The sequence below is a fragment of the Pristiophorus japonicus genome, chromosome 9 (assembly GCF_044704955.1).
Source record: "Pristiophorus japonicus isolate sPriJap1 chromosome 9, sPriJap1.hap1, whole genome shotgun sequence".
NCBI lineage: Eukaryota > Metazoa > Chordata > Chondrichthyes > Pristiophoridae > Pristiophorus > Pristiophorus japonicus.
The window spans coordinates 40,795,661-40,820,417 of NC_091985.1; the positions used below are offsets into that span (position 1 = coordinate 40,795,661).

The 24,757-nt window shown below is 44.9% G+C and overlaps 1 protein-coding gene across 5 annotated transcripts in view; it reads left to right on the forward strand.

Moving 5' to 3' along the window:
- The window catches only part of LOC139272593 (muscarinic acetylcholine receptor M3-like), a 362,361-nt gene that overhangs the window by 250,608 nt on the left and 86,996 nt on the right, over positions 1-24,757 (forward strand). Inside the window, exon 4 of one of the 5 annotated variants that reach the window (XR_011594895.1) lies at positions 3,794-3,854. The exons of the other annotated variants lie outside the window; for them this stretch is intronic. The gene's annotated coding sequence lies outside the window, so the exon portion shown is untranslated. Of the gene's footprint in view, positions 1-3,793; positions 3,855-24,757 lie in introns of those variants that run through there. 5 annotated transcript variants of the gene reach the window in all.

Consider the following 24,757-nt stretch of genomic DNA (forward strand, 5'->3'; position numbering starts at 1 on the left):
GTAAATGGATTAACACTTCTGCTAAAATAGCAGAGGAAGCAATTTCAGATTTAATTGTTTGGACAGTATCGCATGGCATAATTACCAGCTTCAATGTTACAGTAAAATCAGAAATAATAATAAGCTTCAACAGCAACAACTGAGCTATATAGCGTGTAACAAGAAAAAGAAAGACGTGGATTTATATAGAACCTTTCACAACCATGAAGCATCCCAAAGTACTTTACAGCCCAATGAAGTACTGTTGTAATGTCGGAAACACAGCACTCAGCAAGCTCCCACAAACAGCAATGTGATAACAACCAGCTAATCTATTTTTTTGTGATGTTGATTGAGGGCTAAATAATGGTCAGGACACCAGGGATAACTCCCCTCCTTGTCTTCGAAATAATGCCATGGGATCTTTTACATCCACCTGAGATAACAGACAGGGCCTTGATGTATTATCTCCCCTGAAAGACAGTGCCTCCGACTGTGCAGCACTCCCTTAGCACTGCACTAGAGTGTCAGCCTAGATTTTTGTGCTCAAGTCTCTGGGGGCCGATTTTCAGCAAGGCCTGGAAGACATACACTGCCAATCTGGGCGGCAGTGGGCGGGAGGTACCTTTGGTGGCGGCAGATTGCCACCGAGGATGGAGTCGGGCCCACGGAGGGTCAAAGGCCTAAAAAGAAAACAGCAGCAAAAAATTTTTTAAGTATCCGTAGACCTTCAGGGGACCCCATACAGGTAAGTCACTGTTGAAAATAGTATTAAAATGTTCACTTACCTTTATTTCAGGTGCTTCATACTCACCGTCGGGGACAGACCAGCCTGCAGCTAGCGGTCCACCCCCGTTCTACTGCCGAGTTCCGCCCGCAGGAATCTGGGAGCTCGGCAGGCGGGAGCTCAGTTGCGCCACTCGGCCGTCCGCTTAACGTCAGCGGGCGCTTCCCAGTGGCTCTCTCCTCCCGCCCGCTCCAGGCCACCCCGAAAGTGGCACTGGGCGGATCTTCAGGAGGAATGTCAGCGGCAGTCGGCGGCAGCGGGCGGTGAGGTGCTGAAAAGCAGCCCCCTGGAGTGGGACTTGAGCCCACACCCATCCGACACAGAGGCAAGGGTGCTACCCACTGAGTCACTGGCTGGCACTATTCTGACAATGTAATAGATACCGAGTGAGTGCAGGAAAGACTCCAAAATAACAACACGAATGCTGGAAGTGATTTGTGATATGATTTAAATATCCATACCATTTTACAGCCTTTACACCAAAAGTAGATCTCTTCTAAAGGAGTAAGAATCATCTTGCAGTACGTGATGCAATTGTATCACAGCCACTCTGGTGTAGCATAGGCATGACAGGGACTGTGGTTCTAGTATTGGACTGTTCAGCCACCTAAGGACTCATTTTTAGAGTGGAAGCAAATCTTCCTCGATTCTGAGGGACTGCCTAAGGTGATGATGCTTTGCCTCTCTGATAAGTCAAGGTACATCCATTTTTGCCTGTGTAATCGGCATAGGGTGCCCCTATGAGAATCCCTCATTATTTATCTTGTTTAAATAAAGAAGGGGACAGGGATGTAAGGCAAGCTGCAGTCCAATTTAGGAGATATGCGCCTGTCTTCACTTATCACAGTGGCAACATATACAGGGACTGCAATGCACCCATTTGGCAGTAACAGAGCAGTCTTACATAGAATTACATAGAATTTACAGCACAGATACAGGCCGTTCAGCCCAACTGGTCCATGAGGTGTTTGTGCTCCACACGAGCCTCCTCCCACCCTACTTCAGCTCGCCCTATCAGCATAACCTTCTATGCCTTTCTCCCTCATGTGTTTATCTAGCTTCCCTTTAAAAGCAGCCATGCCATTCGCCTCAACTACTCCACGTGTTAGCGAGTTCCTCATTCTCACCCGTCTCTGGGACAAGAAATTTCATAGACTGCAAGGTGAACCTGCGGGAACAGTGCAAGACTGAACACTGTCTGTTACGGCAAAGGTTACTGCAGCCCCGAACAGATTTAGGTTGCAAAGTTAATTTTTCTTTTGATGATGTTTGTGCGATGGATGCCATTTTATAACAGCCTGTTGCGTGTGTTGGCAAGAGGTTAGCAGGAATTTCAGTCAGTTGCAGTAAATCCAGTCAAGCCTGAATTTTCAAACATAAAATAATATTTGCATTTATTTAGAATCTTTCATGACAAACATTCTCAAAACAATGGTGGTAGCCATTCTATGCCTGCTGCATTCCATAGTTCAGATAAGGAAAATTTATGTGTGAAAACTTCTCATGTGATTTGAGACAGGCCCGGTAGTGTGACTTAAAGGGCTGGATTTTGGGGTTTTAGGGCGAAAACATAAGCAATACATAAAAATTACCGTTTTCGCTGCATTACCGATTTTAGGCCCAACTATCGGCCTTTGGGGTCATCACAAAGGGAGGCATTGCACAATTATTCACGCTGCAAAACGCGATCCTCGCTAACTTTAGTGCGGGGCTGGGAGCGCTGCGAGAGAGGCCTTGGGAGGGGGGAGGGAGGGGGAAATAAAAAAAACATTCAAAAAACATCACCAAGACCCTTACCTAATAAATCGTTGCAAAAAAAGAAAGAAATAAAAACTTTAACTTACTTTTTCTTCAGGTTTTCTAACTTAGCGCTGCTGGCAGGGCTGCACCGCTAGGTTTTACCTGTCGGTGTTCGGGGCGCGGCGTACGAGTCGGGATAGAGCCCAAACTCGGTCGGTAATGCAATCCGCGTCGTTACACATCCGCCGCAGCTCTACCCAGCGGTGCTTCCAAGTGCCGCCGCAAACAAGGAACCGAGGATCGTGACTGGGCTTTGCAACCGGGTTTTCGCCACGAAGGGTCAAAACACGCCGAAAACCCGGTCGCAAAGCACCTGAAAATCCAGCCAAAGGATTGGTTTTGCTTCTTGATGATGTTGACTTTATTTAGAGACTAGGGCCTAGAAATTCGTTACAGGCGGTGACACAAAACAGGCTGCATCAGTTTGGCCGCCCGTTAAATGCAGCGCCTGTTATTCAGCTCCATTGCAGTCAGTGCAACTGAATATCAGGCGCTGTGTATAACGGGCGGCTGATCTGATAGCGCCCTTTTTGTGCCACTGCCCGAGACAAATTTCGAGGCCAGGGTGTGTCAGAAGATTACTTCAAGTCGAATTCAGTCCTTTGTGTGAAGTTAATGGATGAGAATTTGCATACTGAGAGAACTAGACAAACTCATTGGCCGAAGTTTTGCTTCCGTGCTTGCCGGCAGCGTTTTCTGCCCACTGACTCTAATTGGTGGGAAATCATGGTCGCAGAAGGCGGAAAGCCCCAGCTTTATTTCTATTCGGACCCAACGGGAGTCATCCCAAAGGAAGGGAATGTTTCATGTTTCTAAGGATCGAGGTATATTGGGTGTGTAATCTATACTGCTCTCCATGATTAAACACAACATAGTTACTCATGTTGCAAGCCCTGTAACATGAGTGGAGAGTTTAATTTGCTGATTAGTTCCACAAAAAAATGAAATGTCAGTGAAAATTTATGAACTCCTTCATAATGTAGTTATATTTTTTTCAATTCATTTTGGGATGTGGGCATCACTGGCAAGGGGGTGATAAGCCAAATATAGCTCGCGGGGCGAGTGTTCTGGGCCTGGCGCAGAAACTCGCGTCCCACAGCTGTTACTGCCCCCAAACAGGATAGTACTGAATTTTTAGTCGAAGATTTTATATCAGCAAAGATCAGTTGCCTGACTTGTTGCATCTTTCCTCATTCCTTGAATTACATGTCAGTTCTTTTCCTCTAGAAAGAGGCGGGGCGACAATTAATGTAAAAACAAGCGCTCATTTATACAAGGCAGTGTCTGGGAGCTTGTATGTGGAAGGCAGTTGAAAGGTAGGCAATCTATTATTCTTTACTCAGATATTAATATGCAATAGGATTCTTTCAAAGTGCTATTGATACTGGCGATGGGAGTAATTGATGGGAAAGGTTATCGGACTAAAAATACAAATGCTGTGTTTAGTGAGAATATTGAATCCAATGAATAGCATTAAGTGAAGGAGTGGGGATCACTGCAGGAACTTTGCGTTCATCATTAACTATTCCCATGGCAGTGATTTAAATTTTCCATTTTAATTGTGAGGAAAGTGTCCTAAAGCACAGGAAGGGTCTTCTTTCTTGGAGGAACCCAGAGTGTTTGCTGAGTCATTATACAACTAAACCCAAGAAGGAAAGATTCACGGCTGGAGTTTATTCTGATTAATGGACCAGGTCAGGTCAGCAATGTGAAGGTAGGAGAAATATTAGTGATGAATGATTGAAACATAGTCTGCTTTAGTAATAAAGCAGAAAAGGAATAAATAAAGTCGAGGGAATGTTGATTGATTGGGGAAGTGCAATGAAATGAAATGGAACAGTGGAGGACTTTTAAGGAGCTCTTTCATAGTGCGCAACAAAAATATATTCCAGTGAAAAAGAAGGGCGGCAAGAGAAGAGATAACCAGCCGTGGATAACCAAGGAAATAAAGGAAAGTATCAAATCAAAGACCAATGCGTATAAGGTGGCCAAGGTTAGTGGGAAACTAGAGGATTGGGAAAATTTTAAGCAACAGCAAAGAATGACTAAAAAAGCAATAAAGAAAGGGAAGATAGATTACAAAGGTAAACTTGCGCAAAACATAAAAACAGATAGTAAAAGCTTTTACAGATATATAAAACGGAAAAGAGTGACTAAAGTAAATGTTGGTCCCTTAGAAGATGAGAAGGGGGATTTAATAATGGGAAATATGGAAATGGCTGAGACCTTAAACAATTATTTTGCTTCCGTCTTCACAGTGGAAGACACAAAAACAATGCCAAAATTTGCAGGCCACAGGAATGTGGGAAGGGAGGACCTTGAGACAATCACTATCACTAGGGGGGTAGTGCTGGACAGGCTAATGGGACTCAAGGTAGACAAGTCTCCATTCCTGATAAAATGCATTCCAGGGTATTAAAAGAGATGGCAGAAGTTATAGCAGATGCATTCGTTATAAACTACCAAAATTCTCTGGACTCTGGGGAGGTACCAGCGGATTGGAAAGCAGCTAATGTAACGCCTCTGTTTAAAAAGGGGGGCAGGCAAAAGGCAGGTAACTATAGGCCGGTTAGTTTAACATCTGTAGTGGGGAAAATGCTTGAAACTATCATTAAGGAAGAAATAGCAGGACATCTAGATAGGAATAGTGCAATCAAGCAGACGCAGCATGGATTCATGAAAGGGAAATCATGTTTAACTAACTTACTGGAATTCTTTGAGGATATAACGAGCATGGTGGATAGAGGTGTACCGATGGATGTGGTGTATTTAGATTTCCAAAAGGCATTCGATAAGGTGCCACACAAAAGGTTACTGCAGAAGATAAAGGTACGCGGAGTCAGTGGAAATGTATTAGCATGGATAGAGAATTGGCTGGCGAACAGAAAGCAGAGAGTCGGGATAAATGGGTCCTTTTCCGGTTGGAAATCAGTGGTTAGTGGTGTGCCACAGGGATCAGTGCTGGGACCACAACTGTTTACAATATACATAGATGACCTAGAAGAGGGGACAGAGTGTAGTGCAACAAAATTTGCAGATGACACTAAGATTAGTGGGAAAGCGGGTTGTGTAGAGGACTCAGAGAGGCTGCAAGGAGATTTGGATAGGTTAAGCAAATGGGCTAAGGTTTGGCAGATGGAATACAATGTCGGAAAGTGTGAGGTCATCCACCTTGGGAAAAAAACAGTAAAAGGGAATATTATTTGAATGGGGAGAAATTACAACATGCTGTGGTGCAGAGGGACCTGGGGTCCTTGTGCATGAATCCCAAAAGGTTAGTTTGCAGGTGCAGCAGGTAATCAGGAAGGCGAATGGAATGTTGGCCTTCATTGCGAGAGGGATGGTGTACAAAAGCAGGGAGGTCTTGCTGCAACTGTATAAGGTATTGGTAAGGCCGCACCTGGAGTACTGCGTGCAGTTTTGGTCACCTTACTTAAGGAAGGATATACTAGCTTTGGAGGGGGTACAGAGACGATTCACTAGGCTGATTCCAGAAATGAGGGGGTTACCTTATGATGATAGATTGAGTAGACTGGGTCTTTACTCGTTGGAGTTCAGAAGGATGAGGGGTGATCTTATAGAAACATTTAAAATCATGAAAGGGATAGACAAGATAGAGGCAGAGAGGTTGTTTCCACTGATAGGGGAGTCTAGAACTAGGGGGCACAGCCTCAAAATACGGAGGAGCCAATTTAAAACCGAGTTGAGAAAGAATTTCTTCTCCCAGAGGGTTGTGAATCTGTGGAATTCTCTGCCCAAGGAAGCAGTTGAGGCTAGCTCATTGAATGTTTTCAAGTCAAAGATAGATAGATTTTTAACCAATAAGGGAATTAAGGGTTACGGGGAGAGGGCGGGTAAGTGGAGCTGAGTCCATGACCAGATCAGCCATGATCTTATTGAATGGCGGAGCAGGCTCGAGGGGCTAGATGGCCTACTCCTGTTCCTAATTCTTATGTTCTTATGTTCTTATGAAAAAGGAATGATTGAATTGGAGGGGAAACTGGCAACTAGTTAAAAACAACAGAAATAGTGGGAAATATTGAAGTGTGAGATTGATCAAACACTCATAGAATCATAGAAATTTACAGCACAGAAAGAGGCCATTCTGCCCATTGTGTTTGTGCCAGCTGACAAAGAGCTATCCAGCCTAATCCCACTTCCAGCTCTCGGTCCGTAGCCCTGTAGGTCGCTCCTGCTGTATCTGCCCATGCTCTAGTCACCGACCTGGACCTTGATGACATCACTCTTCACTGCCGTCGCCCTCCTGCCCCCTGGAGTAATATGCCTCCACGCTGCTCCCGAGGCCGCCGCACCTCCACTCCTTTTATGGCCCCGACCTGCCGCTGGTGTTCTCACGCAGGTCGGGGCATGCTAAGTATCCTGCTGTTGTGGAGGGCTGTGATCGGGGCCCAGGGGAGGCGTGAGTTCAGGGCCAGGGGCCCAGGGGCAGCACGGACCAGCCCGCACTGCGATATGTGTGTGCACTAGGTCCATGCAGCAGAGCAGGTCTCCAGTCATCTTGGGTAATCCTTGCTACTGGACCAAGACCTAGTTCTGTCAAACCCGTGTGGTGGCTGGTGTGCAACGGGCACCACACGTTAAGAAAATCCACGCGCAGGCATCTTCCATCCTTGAGGATGTAGTTCGGGTCCTTCATTGAAACACCTGTGAACTCATCCGTGGAAGCAAATCATCCTCGTTTCGAGGGACAGCCTATGATGATGATGTAGGTTACGGCACTTCAAGTGCACATCCAAGTACTTTTTAAATGTAGTGAGGATTTCTGCCTCAACCACCCTTTCAAGCAGTGACCCCCACCACCCTCTGCGTGAAACTTCTCCTCAAATCCCTTCTAAACCTTCTACCAATTACTTTAAATCTATGCCCCCTGGCTGTTGACTGCTCTGCTAAGGGAAATAGGACCTTCCTATCCACTTTATCCTCCCCTCATAATTTTATACACCTCAATTAAATCTCCCCTCAGCCTTCTCTGTTCCAAAGAAAACAACCCCAGCCTATCCAATCTTTCCTCATAGCTAAAATTCTCCAGTCCTGGCGACAACCTCGTAAATCTCCTCTTTACTCTCTCTAGTGTGGTGTCTAGGAACATTCCAGTGAGGATAAAGATGGTCTTCCTCTAACGTCATAGTTCCACAGATGAGCATTTATTAGGCTGCAAATATCAGCAAAAAATGAAGCTTAATACAACGGTACAATGAGTAACAAAAAAGAGAGGTAAAGAGAGCTAAGACGAAATATGAAAAGCACTTGAAACCAATGTCAGATCACAGAGTTTAATAAGGAAGTTCGGACAGAGAGAATCATTAAGAAGTGGGTAGGGCCACTTAGAGAAATGCATGGCCATGTTATAATCGAAAAGGAAATGGCAAAGTTTCTTAGCGAATACTTTGCGGCAGTGTTTATAGAAAAGAATGAAGGAAGCTTGCAAACCCTTGTGGATGAAGGAAGTAAACAAAGAAAGAATTTACATTTATAAAGGACTTTTTGCAGTCCTTAAAGTGCTTCACAGCCAACAAATTATTTTTAAAGTGTAGTCAGTGCAAACATGCACTCCCTAAACACCTCCATCTCTCCAACTCCATTTCCTCAGTAGTCGGAGAATTACTAACAACCATAATTTGAGATTAAATTATATGAATAATTAGAAGGAAATTGTCTGATCAGAAATAATCAAGAGCAGATCATGTTTGACTAAACAGGTAAATTATTTGAGAGAATAATGGAAAGTATAGATTGAGAAAGTATATATGGACCTCCAGAAGGATAAAGTGCCACTGAGAAAATTAGGCACGTTGCATAAAAAGGAAAGTAGTGGAATGAGTAGAGAGATGATTAAAAGATAGACAGCAAAGGGTTGTGGTAACTTAATGGCCCCAAGTTTCGTCCCGCGGCGAAAACGGCGCACCTCCGAGCTGGGCGCCTGTTTTTCGCGCCGAAAACTGCGCCTAAAAAAAAGTCCGATATTCTCGAGTTCCTTGGAGCTCGATGTCTGCTTGGCGCGGCGCACTCTTCGCAGCAGGGGGCGGAGCCTAACACTCGCGCCGATTTTCTAAGTAGCAGGGGGCGGGTACAATTTAAATTAGCCTTCGTGGTGCCGGCAACCCTGCGCGTGCGCGTTGGAGCGTGCGCGCATGCGCAGTCTCACACAAACATTGGCACTCGGCCATTTTTTAAAATACTGCAGAAAAAGTGAAGATTTGTTTCTTGGACCCCTGCAAAGGCTTGTAATTTAATTTTTTTTGATATTTCTGTGTGTGAGGGAGTGCTTTTAGCAGCACTGCTGAATAAATCACCTGCTGAAATCAGTGAGTTCAGCTTTTCACTGCTAAACTTGCAGAACCGGTGCTGCATTGGTGCATGCAAAATAAGGACTGTGTGTTTGGAGAAATAAGAGTGCCAATTCAACTTTGCAATGGATCAACGTCCACCAAGAACAAAGATGGCAAACCATTGCATAATACGTGGTGTTGACAATGCAGCACCCATTCTGCAAATTTAAATATAAAACTGTCGATGTGGCTGCCTCTCCCTGTCCAAATGGCCTCAGTCCCCCTCACAGCTCGAAGGCTGCTGCTGTATCTTCGGCTGCCGTCGAGCCACTGACGCCGCCCCTAAAGCGTGGCCGAATGGCCTCAAGCACCATAAAGAGCTGCGTGTGTCAGGTGTTGATTCTTCGGCTGCCGGCCAGCCATTGACGCCGCTGATATCCTATGGCCGAATGGCCTCACGTCCGTCCGCTGCTGATTCTTCGGCTGCCGGCCAGCCACTGACGCATCTGATATCTCATGGCCGAATGGCCTCGGGTCCGTCCGGTGCTGCTTCTTCGCGGCCAGCCACGAAGAGAATGAAGGCCTGCCTCAAACACCACAGCTCAGCTCGAAGCTTGCTGCCGCTGCCGTCGAGACACTGACGCCACACCGCTGCCTGTCTCCAACATGAAAGGCCTGCCTGAAGCACTTTCACACAGGTAGGAACATGGTTTATTTAATCTTTTCTTTGCTTATAAATTTTTATTCAGGTTGGATTTGTTTGTATAATATTTGTATAAGTATAACTAAGGATTGATTGTAGAATTTAATGACTTCCCTTCCCCCCCTCCCCCCCCCACCTCGTTCCCTATGCCTAATTTGTAACCTACGCCTGATTTTCTAAAGTGTAGACAAGGTTTTTTCGAGCGTACAAAAATCTTCACTTACTCCATTCTAAGTTAGTTTGGGGTAAGTTTTCACTGACGAAACTTTGAAAACAGGCGTAAGTGGCCGGACACGCCCCCTTTTGAAAAGAAAATTCTGTTCCAAAGTGAAACTGTTCTAACTGACTAGAACTGGAGCAAACTAAATGACGAGAATTTTGATTTCTAAGATACTCCGTTCTACACCAGTTGCTCCTAAAAATCAGGAGCAAATCATGTGGAAACTTGGGGCCTACGTTTCTTGAACTGACCAGCAGTGGATTATCAATAAAGGGATGGATATGAAAGTTTGTTAAGGTTACTAAACTGTGAATAAGAGAAAACTGGATGGAATTTGATCGAAGAAGCCTTTTGGGATCTGCTCCACCTCCTCCCGAGTCACCTTTCTACTTCCGACAATTCCCACCATTAATGACATTGGCCATCTAATGGACTGGGTCTTAATGAGAAAGGTGCTTTGGGGGCGGGGGAGCTGCGAGGCAGTCCGGAAACCTGGGACAACAGATTTCCCGCAAGCCCTGCCGACTTTAACGGCAGGGCCTCATTTGCTTGCGAGGCCTCTGGATCCCACCTGCAACCAGCCAGGGGGAGAGGCTGGCCGGCACCGGGCGAGTAGGCCTGCGGCACCAGGCCACACAGAGGAGGGAGTGAAGGATCGGGTGGGGGGCTCCACAGGATTGCTGGGTGGGGGGGGGGAAGGGGGGAGAGGATCAGGGCCGGAGGATCGGGGGCAAGGGGGAGGGAAGATCATGGCCAGCCACCGGAGGATTGGGTGGGGGTTTGGGGGGTGGGGGTGGTGAGGGGATGATCGTTGCCAGCCACAGGAGGATCAGTCCGGGACGGGGGGTGGGAGAGAAGATTGGGACCAGCCTCAGGACCATCAGTGGGGGACTTTGGTCCAAAAAGGGGATCTGAGGCCTTGTGTGGAGGTTTCCAATCACAGGGGGTCAGCTAGGCAAGAACCTTGGATGCAGGAGTTAAGTGTAAAGGCATTTACCTCCTGGATGCAGCAGTCCCGGCCTTGCTGTAAAATGGGTGAGTTGGGGGCGTTGGGTTTGTTAAATTAGTAAAAATCAGAAACCTGACCTGAACCCGCCAACCCGCCCACTCTCAATTTTAATGGAGGTGGAACGGGGGTGGGCAGCCAACCCACTGTCAGGAGGCAGGATGTCAAGGTATAATATACAAGGTGTGTAAAACCCGATCAGCTATAGTTAACACGTAATGGTGGTTAAAGTGGAGGCTTCCAACCTCATTATAATATTTAAATTGACATCCCGCCTCCTGGCAGTGGGTTGGCTGCCCGTCCCGGTCCCGCCTCCGTTAAAATCGCAAGTGGGCAGGTTGAAGGCGGGTCCAGATCAGATTTCCGATTATTGACAATTTAACTACCCCAATGGCTCCAACCCACCAGTTTTTTTAGGTTAAATTCCCCCCTGATATTTCTGCCCAAATATGGGGAGACACAGTCGAATTGCATGCAAATTGGGTAATCCATTCATTCCGAGTTCTACAACACCAAATATCTCTTTTAAAAATAAAAGATTCTTCCCCCCACTTCGACTGCCCGAGAGGCCACTGACCATGTGGTGCAACAGCATGTCTCAGAGGCCTGTCACAGCCACTCCCCACCCTTCTCTACCCGATTCACTCCACTGTCGAGGCCGGGAATCCCAACTCGATTCTGCAATAGACTGACCCCCAAAAATTGGTCAGGGCCAGAGATACATCCTTTTGGCTGACAGAACTCCCACCCCATTGAAGGCATGACTGATTCTTCCATAGCTCAATATCCCTAGCCATGAATTCCTCCCGCTACATCTCCACTGTCACAAACACAGAGCAAGCCGATGTGATTCCCCACCCCCTCCCTCATATCAGTTACTTGATAAGCTTGTGCTGCAGCAGATGCTGTAATCTTTGCAATGTGATTTTAAATTTTCAATTTCTCCTCTTTGTAACGACTAACATACAAGACTGGATTGGCAAAGCAATGATGTCCTAACCACAGCACTGTACTAACCCCTACACATCAAACTGGTAACATTTCTTGCAAGACACTCTGCAATGTACCAATCCTCTTTTCACATAAGAACATTAGAAATAGGAGCAGGACTAGGCCCTATGGCCCATTGAGCCTGCTCCGCCATTCAATAAGATCATGGCTGATCGTCGACCTCAACTCCACTTTCCCGTCTGATCTCTATACCCCTGGATTCCCCTAGACTCCAAAAATCTATCTATCTCAGCCTTGAATATATTCAGAGACTCAGCATCCACAGCCCTCTGGGGGAGAGAATTCCAAAGATTCACAACCCTCTGAGTGAAGAAATTCCTCCTCATCTCTGTCTTAAATGGCCTACCCCTTGTCCTGAGACTATGCCCCCTAGTTCTAGACACTCCAGCCAGGGAAAACAACCTCTCAGCATCTACTCTCTCAATCACTTTCAGAATCTTGTATGTTTCAATGAGATCACCTCTCATTCTTCTAAACTCCAGAGAATATAGGCCCATTCTACACAATCTCTCATTCTCAGACAGCATAAAATCATAATCTGAAGCAGTGACCATTCAAAATAATAGTCGCCTTTTTTTTATTATACATCTGGGGAGTGAACAAATTAAAATCTAGCCAGGCCCTTACTTCTGTTGCTGAAAATCATCTGTTTCAATCTACTTGCTGACATGAAGCTGTGTCTCGGAGTTCGGTTTACATATCGACATTATTTAGTTTAATGCACTTTCCAAACAACTGAAAGCATCGATGTCATTGCAAATCTTTCCACAGGCAACAAAAAATAAAACATTTCATACATTAGCACTTATTTCTTTGTAAATTTACCAGAACTTACTGCTTCAGATGGGAGAATTACAGCCCTGATTCAAAAATGTGTTAAAATGATCCCACTTATTCTCTAAGTTGCAATTCGGCAGTGTGTAGCAACTAAAGAGAACTGAGTGCTCAATATAGTCTTCAGTTCCAGAAATGGACAGCCTATTACATGAGCAATTCTTCAGATACAGTTATTTTAAAGTACGACTATTCATTTGAATCCTCGGTTGGATATCTCCTGCAATTTCCACAAATACAGCGAGTGAACACATTTTATTTTAGGTTCCAGCTTGCCAGAAACTATATAATCGTCAGAAATTACAAAGTTACGCCAAATTTCCGAAAGCAACATTTCTGTGAATCAGTAAATAAGTATTTTAAGCTACCAGGTGGTAAAATGATATATAGGGCCCAAAATTGGTGAAGGACCCTGCCCGCCCAAGTGCCACTCAAAGGACCGCCAATGGCCGTCGAGGTACCTGACGATACTTTGGGCGGGATATTCGTCGTGAAGGTCCTTTAAAGAGTGGCGGCCAGCAAATGAGGTGCTTATACCGCCAATCTGGGCGGCAGCCAGCGGGAGCTCTCATTCTCGACCGCAACGGCGCTTGCCGCCCAAGTGATGCCGAGGATGGAGAGGGGCCCACGAAGGGTCGAAGACCTGCAAAGAAAAATCATCAGGGAAAAAAACCCATCAGAAGACTTTCGGGGGACCCTATTGAGGTAAGTGGCTGTGGGAAAAAAAATGTTTACTAACCTTTTTTACAGGATCTTCATACTTACCATCGGGGACAGACCAGCCCCCAGCCAGCAGTCCACCCCTGATCTGGTGCCGACTCCCGCCCGCATCAATATGGGAGCTCGGCGTTCAGGAGGTCAGTTGCGCCACTTGGCCGCCCGCTGACATCAGCAGGCGGTTCCCGGTGGTTCTCCCCTCCCGCCCGCACCAGCTCACGTCGAAAGTGGCACTGGGCGGATCTTCCAGAGGAATGTCGGCAGCACTGGGCGGTGAGTTCATCAATTTCGGGCCCTATAAATACCACATCGGTGACACCACTTCCAAATATGATTAGCAGTGCGATCGAAACATAAAGTGCAAAACTGATTTTCTGTCATTTGTTGTACAGCTTTCCATTTAAGGTATAGGTTTTATCAGGGCTTTTATCAAGATCCCACGTAGCAGACTGATTAGAAAAGTAAACACCCATGGGACCCAAAGGAACGAGGCCATTGGATTCAAAATTGTCTCAGTGGCAGGAAGCAAAAGGTGATGGTGGACGAGTGTTTTTGTGACTGGAAGGCAGTGGGGTTCTGCAGGGCTCCGTATTCGGTCCCTTGCTTTTTTTGGTATATATCAATGATTCTATTCCAATGCAGAGGGCATCATTAATAAGTTTGCAGATGATACTAAAATTAGCCGTGTGGTTGATAGCGAGGAAGAAAGCTGTAGATTGAAGGAAGATGTCAATGGACTGGTCAGGTGGGCAGAAAAGTGGCAAATGGAATTCAACCCGGAGAAGTGTGAAGTAATGCATTTTTGGAAGGGCTAACAAGGCAAGGGAATACACAATAAATGGTAGCAAACTGAGAAGTGTAAAGGAAGAGAGGGACCTTGCAGTGCATGTCCACAGATCCCTGAAAGTAGCAGGATAGGTAGATAAAGTGGTTAAGAAGATATACAGGATACCTTCCTTTATTAGCCGAGGCATTGAATATAAGAGCAGGGTAGTTATGCTGGAACTTTATAAAACTCTAGTTAGGCCACAGCTAGAGTACTGCACACTCTAGTCACCACATTACAGGAACGACGTGATTGCACTGGAGAGGGTACAGAGGAGATTTACAAGGATGTTGCCAGGATTGGAGAATTTTAGCTCTGAGGAAAGATTGGATAGGCTGGGGCTGTTTTATTTGGAATAGAGGAGGGGAGGCGGAGGGGAGATTTAATTGAAGGGCCTAGATAGAGTAGATAGGAAGAACATATTTCCCTTAGCAGAGGGGACAATAAACAGGGAGCATAGATTTAAAGTCGTTGGTAGAAGGATTAGAGGGGAGTTAGGGAGAACTTCTTTGACCGAGATGGTATTGGGGATCTGAAACTCACTGCCCGAAAGGGTAGTAGAGGCAGAAACCTTCATTGCATTTAAGAAATACTTGGATATGCACTTGAAGTGCCGTAACCTACAAGGCTACGGACCGAGAGCTGGAAAGTCAGATTAGGCTGGATGACTCTTTTTCGTCCGACACAGACACGATGGGTCAAAAGACCTTCTTCTATGATATCACGTGCACAAGATCAATTCTGTCTTGTCTGTTAAATGAGCGCATTAATAATATTTGTATCATTATTCAGAGAGTATGGTAGGACTACAATGGTGTGGATGTCGGGTGGGGACAGGATTGGGCTCAGATCTAATGCTTTTCCCAGGGTTGAATAAAGTACTGAAACGTATTGTCGTGGTTTACACAAGAAGATTAGCCACTTGGGGGCAATGTACCAGGATGCAAACAGCTTTCATAGAAGTGTACCCCAACATGACATCAACTCCTTCGAAAGAGAATGGCAGGCAGGAGAAAATTGGCTGGAGAATGGGGAGGATGTTATTATTTAGAATAATATACCGAAGACTCAAAATTACTGACTTTCTTGACCTTTGCCCCTAATGGAACGCTCAGTTCTCTGGGGATAAAGGTCAGGGAAAAGGGACTGAGACACAAATTGTTGTATCTCCATTGTTTTAAAGCTGGTTAGGGACTTCAGGGCTGGGATTGGGGAGAGGGGAGTGGTGGGTGGTGTCGGTTGCTTAGGCTGGCCTGTACTTATACAAGCACCGGCCTAACATAGCGATTCTAACGAGGTGGAAGGATACATTCCTGGCTTCCTGCCTCATTTCCCTAGTCTACAGCTTGTTGTGTACCCCAGGGTAGGGGTTTTCCAAAGAAAATAGCACTGTGGCTTTCCCCCGGATCCCCACCGATCGGAGGGCAGGCAGAAGGTTGAAAGGTAGACTACCCTTGAAAATGTCTGTCCTCACCTCTTCTCCTCTTTGATCCTAAAGTCCAATTATAGCCAGAGCAGGGGGTGGGTCCTGGGATATCAGCCCTAAAAACTTTAACATCATGAAGAATTCTTGTTAAGCACTGTATACACATCATCAAAGTAGTGAGATTGAGTGGATTGGAAAGTGAACATAATAGTACAAGTTGTATTTCATCTTTGGTTCAAGAAGCTCAATGGGCTAAATGCTTTTTCCATGCCATATTTCCTCACTGTGATCCTTACAGAAACAAAATAGTTTGTTCCTAGAGCACACATAGAGGTAGACTCTACTGTGTATATTACATTGTGAAATCTGTGTATTGAGGACATAATCTGATAAATCTCCACTGAATCTTTATTAGGAGCAGCTGAAAAGCATAACCTCCCCAGAAAACAGAGTAGCAAAGCAAGATTCATGACATCAATATTAATAGAAGTCCTGGACAAACTGAACAGGTTTAAAAGAAATAAATCCCCAGGGCTAAGAGGGACTTGGGTGGAGATTTGTGAGGCACTAACGATTATGAGAGAATCACTGGACAATGAGAAGGTCTATATTCAAACAGGGGGATAAAACTAACACAAGCAACTACAAACCTGTTAGTCTTACTTCAATTCCATGCAAAATAATGGAATCAGTTATCAGGAATGAACATAAGGTTTTCGAATCGGTAAGGATAAAGTCGAAAGAGACTGAAGAATCTTAATACACTCAGTGCTCAACATGCCAATCAGTGCAGAGTGGTGATCAATTAAACCAATTGAATGTTGAACGATGTCACCAAAACTATAAAGGTTTGTAATCAAACTATACAGGGCTTTGGTCAGACCGCATCTTGAGTACTGCGTCCAGTTATAGTCACCAAGAAGCAAATTAGTCATTCAAGCACTGAAGCAGTGCAGAGCTGATCCCCCTAGTGCCAGGGGTGTAATGAGGAAAGATTGGAGCTATTTGGGCTTTTCAACCTGGAAAAGATGCATCTGAGAGGGGATCTAATAGAAGTGTATAAGATAGTGAATGGTATAGAAAAGGTTAATACTGCTTTAAATTAAACTGTAGGGAGTAGGACAAGGGGACAAAGGTTCAAACTGTGAAAGGTAATTTTAGGACTAGTATCTCACAGAGAGTGATCAAGGCTTGGAATGGACATCTGGGCAAAATGGTAGAAGTGAAAACTCTGGAGCACTTAAGAAATAATCAGATACTGCAGTGGGGGGAATGCAGGCTTGTTCTGGGTGGATGAATGAAGGTGGGCCAAATGGCCGCCTTCATCCATAAGTATCTTATAGGTGTCTGGACATCAGTGCTAGAGGTTTCCATTTGTGATACCAACAGATGAACTGTTAACAAATTTGGGTGACATCCCTCTGTTTGCTATTTTAGTGGAGGCATTAGCCCAGTTAAATAAATAACTTAACGCCTGCATTGAAATAGTTGATAGAGAAATGTCAGACAAATGTCTTAAATGTTTGTATGTTAATATTGTGAATGGTAAATTTGAGGGTCAGGGCAGCACTGAGTGTGTCGAAGGAACAGCCCATGGTAAAATAGCCTAGTGATGCTCACCTCTTAGGTCCAGACATGTAGAACAGCCAATTGAACGAGATTCTAGAATGCAACCAACAACAACTTGTATTTATATAGTGCCTTTCAGGTAGTAAAACATCCCAAGGCGCTTCACAGGAGTGTTATAAGACAAAAAATTGACACCAACACTTATGGCCCTCTACTCCAGCAGGTGTAAGGATGAGTGGGGAGAAAATTTGGAGAAGAAATACATTTGCTATTTGTGGGGGACGATTTTCATAACCCATGCTGGGCGGGAATTGGGCATGGGGTGCTGAAAGTTATGGTGCAGCACTTACCATCCTTTTCTGCTAATGTCCAGTCCATTGCCATTTTGGTGGGGTCTTTCATATGGGTGGCCCAGGCACCTGCCAAAAATGGGCACCTTATTAGCTCCAATGAAGTATATAAGACCCCAATGGAATATGGATGAGCTGCAACAAGATAGAAAGGGTTAGGGTGAGAAAGTTGGATATCAAACCAACGAACTAAGCTTAAATAAAGGAAACTACAAAGGTATGAGGGCAGAGTTGGCTCAAGTGGACTGGAAAAAGAGATTAAAGTGTATGACGGTTGATGACCAGTGGTGTACATTTAAGGAGATATTTCACAACTCTCAAGAAAAATATGAGGAGGAAAGGGAATAAAAGAAAAGATAGCCATCCGTGGCTAACTAAAGAAATAAAGGACAATTAAAAATAAGGGCACCCGAAGTGGCCAAAACTAGTGGGAGGACAGAAGATTGGGAAGCTTTTAAAAGCCAGTAAAGAATGACTAAAAAATTGATTAAGAAAGGGAAGATAGACTATGGGCTCAATTTTCCCCAGTGATTTGCACCGTTTTGTTTTGAGCAGCCTGCTCTTTCTGGCCTAAGTTGAAAGACCACAGTTTCCCCAATCAATTTGCACCAGTGTAACTCAGTTAGTTATGATTTTTTTAGGTGAGTTTTTTTTTCAGCCAAAGGGAGCGTAACCAGCCACCTACGTCAGTTTGGCCAGCTGAGAGTTACTCCAGTTCTGCTGGAGAGTTAAGAAAATCACGCAGGTACCGAAATTGCCGCAACAAATGCCCGGACACACGAAAAGAATTGAAAAACACACAGCAGCAACTTACCTCCAACCCTGCCTGAAGGGCTTGCCGGTCCAGTGGATGTGGTGTATTTGGACTTCCAGAAGGCATTTGACAACGTGCTACATTAAAGGTTACTGGACAAGATAAAAGTTCACAGGGTTGGGGGTAATATATTCGCATGGATAGATGATTGGCTAACTAACAGAGAACAGAGAGTCGGGATAAATTGTTCATTCTCAGGTTGGCAATCAGTAACTAGTGGGGTGCTGCAGGGATCAATGCTGGGGCCCCAACTATCTACAATCTATATTCAGGACTTGGAAGAAGGGACCGAGTGTAACATAGTCAAGTTTGCTGATGATATAAAGATGGGAGGAAAAGCAATGTGTGAGGAGGACAGAAAAAAATCTGCAAAAGGACATAGACAGGCTAAGTGAGTGGGCAAAAATTTGGCAGATGGAGTATAATGTTGGAAAGTATGAGGTCATGCACTTTGGCAGAAAAAAATCAAAGAGCAAATTATTATTTAAATGGAGAAAAATTGCAAAGTGCTGTAGTACAGCGGGACCTGGGGGGTACTTGTGCATGAAACACAAAAGGTTAGTATACAGGTACAGCAAGTGATCAGGAAGGCCAATGGAATCTTGACATTTATTGCAAAGGAGATGGAATATAAAAGCTGGGAAGTCTTTCGACAGTTGTACAGGGTATTGGTGAGGCCACACCTGGAATACTGCGTACAGTTTTGGTTTCCATATTTATGAAAAGATATACTTGCTTTGGAGCCAGTTCAGAAAAGGTTCACTAGGTTGATTCCGGAGATGAGGGGGTTGACTTATGAGGAAAAGTTGAGTAGGTTGAGCCTCTACTCATTGGAATTCAGAAGAATGAGGGGTGATCTTATCGAAACGTATAAGATTATGAGGGGGCTTGACAAGGTGGACGCAGAGAGAATGTTTCCACTGATAGGGGAAACTAGAACTAGGGGGCATAATCTTAGAATAAGGGACCGCCCATTTAAAATTGAGCTGAGGACGAATTTCTTCTCTCAGAGGGTTGTGAATCTGTGGAATTCACTGTCTCAGAGAGTTGTGGAAGCTGGGACATTGAATAAATTTAAGACAGAGATAGTTTCTTAACCGATAATGGAATAAAGGGTTATGGAGAGTGGGCAGGGAAGTGGACCTGAGTACATGATCGGATCAGCCATGATCGTATTAAATGGCGGAGCAGGCTCAAGGGGCCATATGGCCTGCTCCTGCTCCTATTTCTTATGTTATTATGTTCCTATGTTAGCAGAGAATAAGCAGTTTTGAGCTGTGTAGGGGTTTTTCCTTCTACGGTTGCTGGTGACCGGGCGCAACTTTCAGACTATGGTGATTTGAGTTGCTATCACCAGTGGATCTTTTCCTTTTCCTGCTTATATCCAATTACAGCTTAGTGATATGTTTGAGACCACCAATATGTCTGCGGCCGCTTATATCCAATTACAGCTTAGTGATATGTTTGATACCACCAATACGTCTGCGGCCGCTTATATCCAATTACAGCTTAGTGATATGTTTGATACCACCAATATGTCTGCGGCCGCTTATATCCAATTACAGCTTAGTGATATGTTTGATACCACCAATATGTCTGCAGCCGCTTATATCCAATTACAGCTTAGTGATATGTTTGAGACCACCAATATGTCTGCGGCCGCTTATATCCAATCGCAACCTTAACGTTTTTGAGGCGTCCTGTACCCCTATCTGGTTCTGACCTCAGAATTTAGGTGGATAGTGAGCTTCCCACAATAAAACACTCAGAGATGCAAAAGACAAGAAATGTTCCTGGAAAATTCAGATAAGTCCTACTTTATTAAAACCCAGGTGAGCGTTTAAACAAGGTTACATTGCTAAAACAACACAAAGGCTAACACACACATGTATATTTGGTACGAGCCCGCAAAGTGTGGACCAACTGAAATACAAGGTCGACGCACTGGCTTGTTGAACCACCTTGAACTAAGAAAAGGTCTATGGGAGGAACGGACACATCGAAAGTTTTACACAAGTTTAAAATCCTTACACCCACTCTATCACCCACCCCCTCCTTTACACCTAACTAGCCTAAGCTGACAGTTGGGAAAAGACTCCAGGGTGATACTCACAGATTCCCTTTTGACAGGTATAGTGGGTCCCACCTTACATAAGAACATAAGAATTATGAACAGGAGTAGGCCATCTAGCCCCTCGAGCCTGCTCCGCCATTCAAAAAGATCATGGATGATCTGGCCGTAGACTCAGCTCCACTTACCCGCCCGCTCCCCATAACCCTTAATTCCCTTATTGGTTAAAAATCTATCTATCTGTGATTTGAATACATTCAATGAGCTAGCCTCAACTGGTTCCTTGGGCAGAGAATTCCACAGATTCACAACACTCTGGGAGAAGAAATTCCTTCTCAACTCGGTTTTAAATTGGCTTCCCCCGTATTTTGAGGCTGTGCCCCCTAGTTCTAGTCTTCCCGACCAGTGGAAACAACATCTCTGCCTCTATCTTGTCTATCCCTTTCATGATTTTAAATGTTTCTATAAGATCACCCTTCATCCTTCTGAACTCCAACGAGTAAAGACCCAGTCTACTCAATCTATCATCATAAGGTAACCCCCTCATCTCCGGAATCAGCCTAGTGAATCGTCTCTGTACCCCCTCCAAAGCTAGTATATCCTTTCTTAGGTAAGGTGACCAAAACGGCACGCAGTACTCCAGGTGCGGCCTCACCAATACCCTGTACAGTTGCAGCAGGACCTCCCTGCTTTTGTACTCCATCCCTCTCGCAATGAAGGCCAACATTCCATTCGGCCTTCCTGATTACCTGCTGCACCTGCAAACTAACCTTTTGGGATTCATGCACAGGACCCCCAGGTCCCTCTGCACTGCAGCATGTTGTAATTTCTCCCCATTCAAATAAGATTCCCTTTTACTGTTTTTTTTCCAAGGTGGATGACCTCACATTTTCCGACATTGTATTCCATCTGCCAAACCTTAGCCCATTCGCTTAACCTTTCTAAATCTCTGTGTCCTCTACACAACCTGCTTTCCCACTAATCTTTGTGTCATCTGCAAATTTTGTTACACTACACTCTGTCCCCTCTTCCTGGTCATCTATGTATATTGTAAACAGTTGTGGTCCCAGTGGATCCCTGTGGCACAGCACTAACCACCGATTTCCAACCCGAAAAGGACCCATTTATCCCAACTCTCTGCTTTCTGTTAGCCAGCCAATTCTCGATCCATGCTAATACATTTCCTCTGATTCCGCGTACCTTTATCTTCTGCAGTAACCTTTTGTGTGGCACCTTATCGAATGCCTTTTGGAAATCTAAATACACCACATCCATCGGTACACCTTTATCCACCATGCTCGTTATATCCTCAAAGAATTCCAGTAAATTAGTTAAACATGATTTCCCCTTCATGAATCCATGTTGCGTCTGCTTGATTGCACTATTCCTATCTAGATGTCCCGCTATTTCTTCCTTAATGATAGCTTCAAGCATTTTCCCCACTACAGATGTTAAACTAACCAGCCTATAGTTACCTGCCTTTTGTCTGCCCCATTTTTTAAACAGAGGCGTTACACTAGCTGCTTTCCAATCCGCTGGGACCTTCCCAGAATCCAGAGAATTTTGGTAGATTATAACGAATGCATCTGCTATAACTTCCGCCATCTCTTTTAATACCCTGGGATACATTTCATCAGGACCAGGGGACTTGTCTACCTTGAGTACCATTAGCCTGTCCAGCACTACCTCCCCAGTGATAGTGATAGTCTCAAGGTCACATTCCCGTGACCAGCAATTTGTGGCATGGTTTTTGTGTCTTCCACTGTGAAGACCGAAGCAAAATAATTGTTTAAGGTCTCAGCCATTTCCACATTTCCCATTATTAAATCCCCCTTTTCATCTTCTAAGGGACCAACATTTACTTTAGTCACTCCCTTCCGTTTTATATATCTGTAAAAGCTTTTACTATTTGTTTTTATGTTTTGCGCAAGTTTACTTTCGTAATCTATCTTTCCTTTCTTTATTGCTTTCTTAGTCATTCTTTGCTGTCGTTTAAAATTTTCCCAATCTTCTAGTTTCCCACTAACCTTGGCCACCTTATACGCATTGGTTTTTAATTTGATACTCTCCTTTATTTCCTTGGTTATCCACGGCTGGTTATCCCTTCTCTTACTGCCCTTCTTTTTCACTGGAATATATTTTTGTTGAGCACTATGAAAGAGCTCCTTAAAAGTCCTCCACTGTTCCTCAATTGTGCCACCGTTTAGTCTGTGTTTCCAGTCTACTTTAGCCAACTCTGCCCTCATCCCACTGTAGTCCCCTTTGTTTAAACATAGTACGCTCGTTTGAGACACTACTTCCTCACCCTCAATCTGTATTACAAATTCAACCATACTGTGATCACTCATTCCGAGAGGATCTTTTACTGGGTGATCGTTTATTATTCCTGTCTCATTACACAGGACCAGATCTAAGATAGCTTGCTCCCTTGTAGGTTCTGTAACATACTGTTCTAAGAAACAATCCCGTATGCATTCTATGAATTCCTCCTCCAGACTACTTCGTGCAATTTGATTTGACCAATCGATATGTAGATTAAATTCCCCATGATTACTGGCGTTCCTTTTTCACATGCCTCTATTATTCCCTTGATTATTGTCCGCCCCACCGTGAAGTTATTATTTGGGGGCCTATAAACTACGCCCACCAGTGACTTTTTCCCCTTACTATCTCTAATCTCCACCCACAATGATTCAACATTTTGTTCATTTTGTTCATCTCTCACAACTGCCCTGATATCATCCTTTATTAACAGAGCTACCCTACCTCCTTTCCCTTCTTCTCTATCCTTCCGAATTGTCAGATACCCCTGTATGTTTAATTCCCAGTCTTGGCCACCCTGCAACCACGTTTCTGTAATGCCCACCAAATCATACCCATTTGTAATGATTTGTGCCGTCAACTCATTTACTTTATTTCGAATGCTGCGTGCGTTTAGGTAGTGTTTTAATACTAGTTTTTAAACCATGATTTTTAGTTTTGACCCCTCCTGCAGCTCCTTTATATTCATACATATTGTCCCTTCCTATCACCTTGTGGTTTACACTTACCCCAGTGCTACTCTGCTCTGTTGCCTCCTGCCTTTTGCATTCTTTCTTGGGGTCCTGTTCATCTGCGCTCTCACCCACTTTAACTAGCTCAGAGCCCTCTCCTGGGTTCCGAATACTCCTCGCATTGAGGCACTGAAGCTTTCAGGCTTGACTTTTTATTACACTTTGACCCTTTAGAATTTTGCTGTACATTGGCCCTTTTTGTTTTTTGCCTTGGGTTTCTCTGCCCTCCACTTTTCCTCATCTCCTTTCTGTATTTTGCTTTTGCCTCCTTTTTGTTTCCCTCTGTCTCCCTGCATTGGTTCCCATCCCCCTGCCATATTAGTTTAACTCCTCCCCAACAGCACTAGCAAACACTCCCCCTAGGACATTGGTTCCGGTCCTGCCCAGGTGCAGATCGTCCGGTTTGTACTGGTCCCACCTCCCCCAGAACCGGTTCCAATGCCCCAGGAATTTGAATCCCTCCCTGCTGCACCACTGCTCAAGCCACGTATTCATCTGCGCTATCCTGCAATTCCTACTCTGGCTAGCACGTGGCACTGGTAGCAATCCCGTGATTACTACTTTTGAGGTCCTACTTTTTAATTTAGCTCCTAGCTCTTTAAATTCATCTTCGTAGGACCTCATCCTTTCTTTTACCTATGTCGTTGGTACCAATGTGCACCATGACTGTTCTCGCTTCTTTTTCAGAATGTCCTGCACCCGCTCCGAGACATCCTTGACCCTTGAACCAGGGAGGCAACATACCATCCTGGAGTCTCGATTGCGGCCGCAGAAATGCATATCTATTCCTCTTACAATTAAATCCCCTATCACTATCGCTCTCCCTCTCTTTTTCCTGCCCTCCTGTGCAACAGAGCCAGCCACCGTGCCATGAACTTGGCTGCTGCTGCCCTCCCCTGATGAGTCATCCCCCTCAACAGCACTCAAAGCGGTGTATCTGTTTTGTAGGGGGATGATCGGAGGGGACCCCTGCACTACCTTCCTTGCACTGCTCTTCCTGCTGGTCTTCCATTCCCTAGCTGGCTGTGGACCCTTCACCTGCGGTAAGATCAACTCGCTACATGTGCTACTCACGTCATTCTCAGCATCGTGGATGCTCCAGAGTGAATCCACCCTCAGATCCAAATCCACAACGCGGTCCGTCAGGAGCTGGAGGCGTATGCACTTCCCGCACACGTAGTTGTCAGGGACACCGGAAGTGTCCCTGAGTTCCCACATGGTACAGGAGGAGCATATCACGTGATCGAGCTCTCCTGCCATAACTTAACCCTTAGATACACTTAATTTGGCGACAACAATGT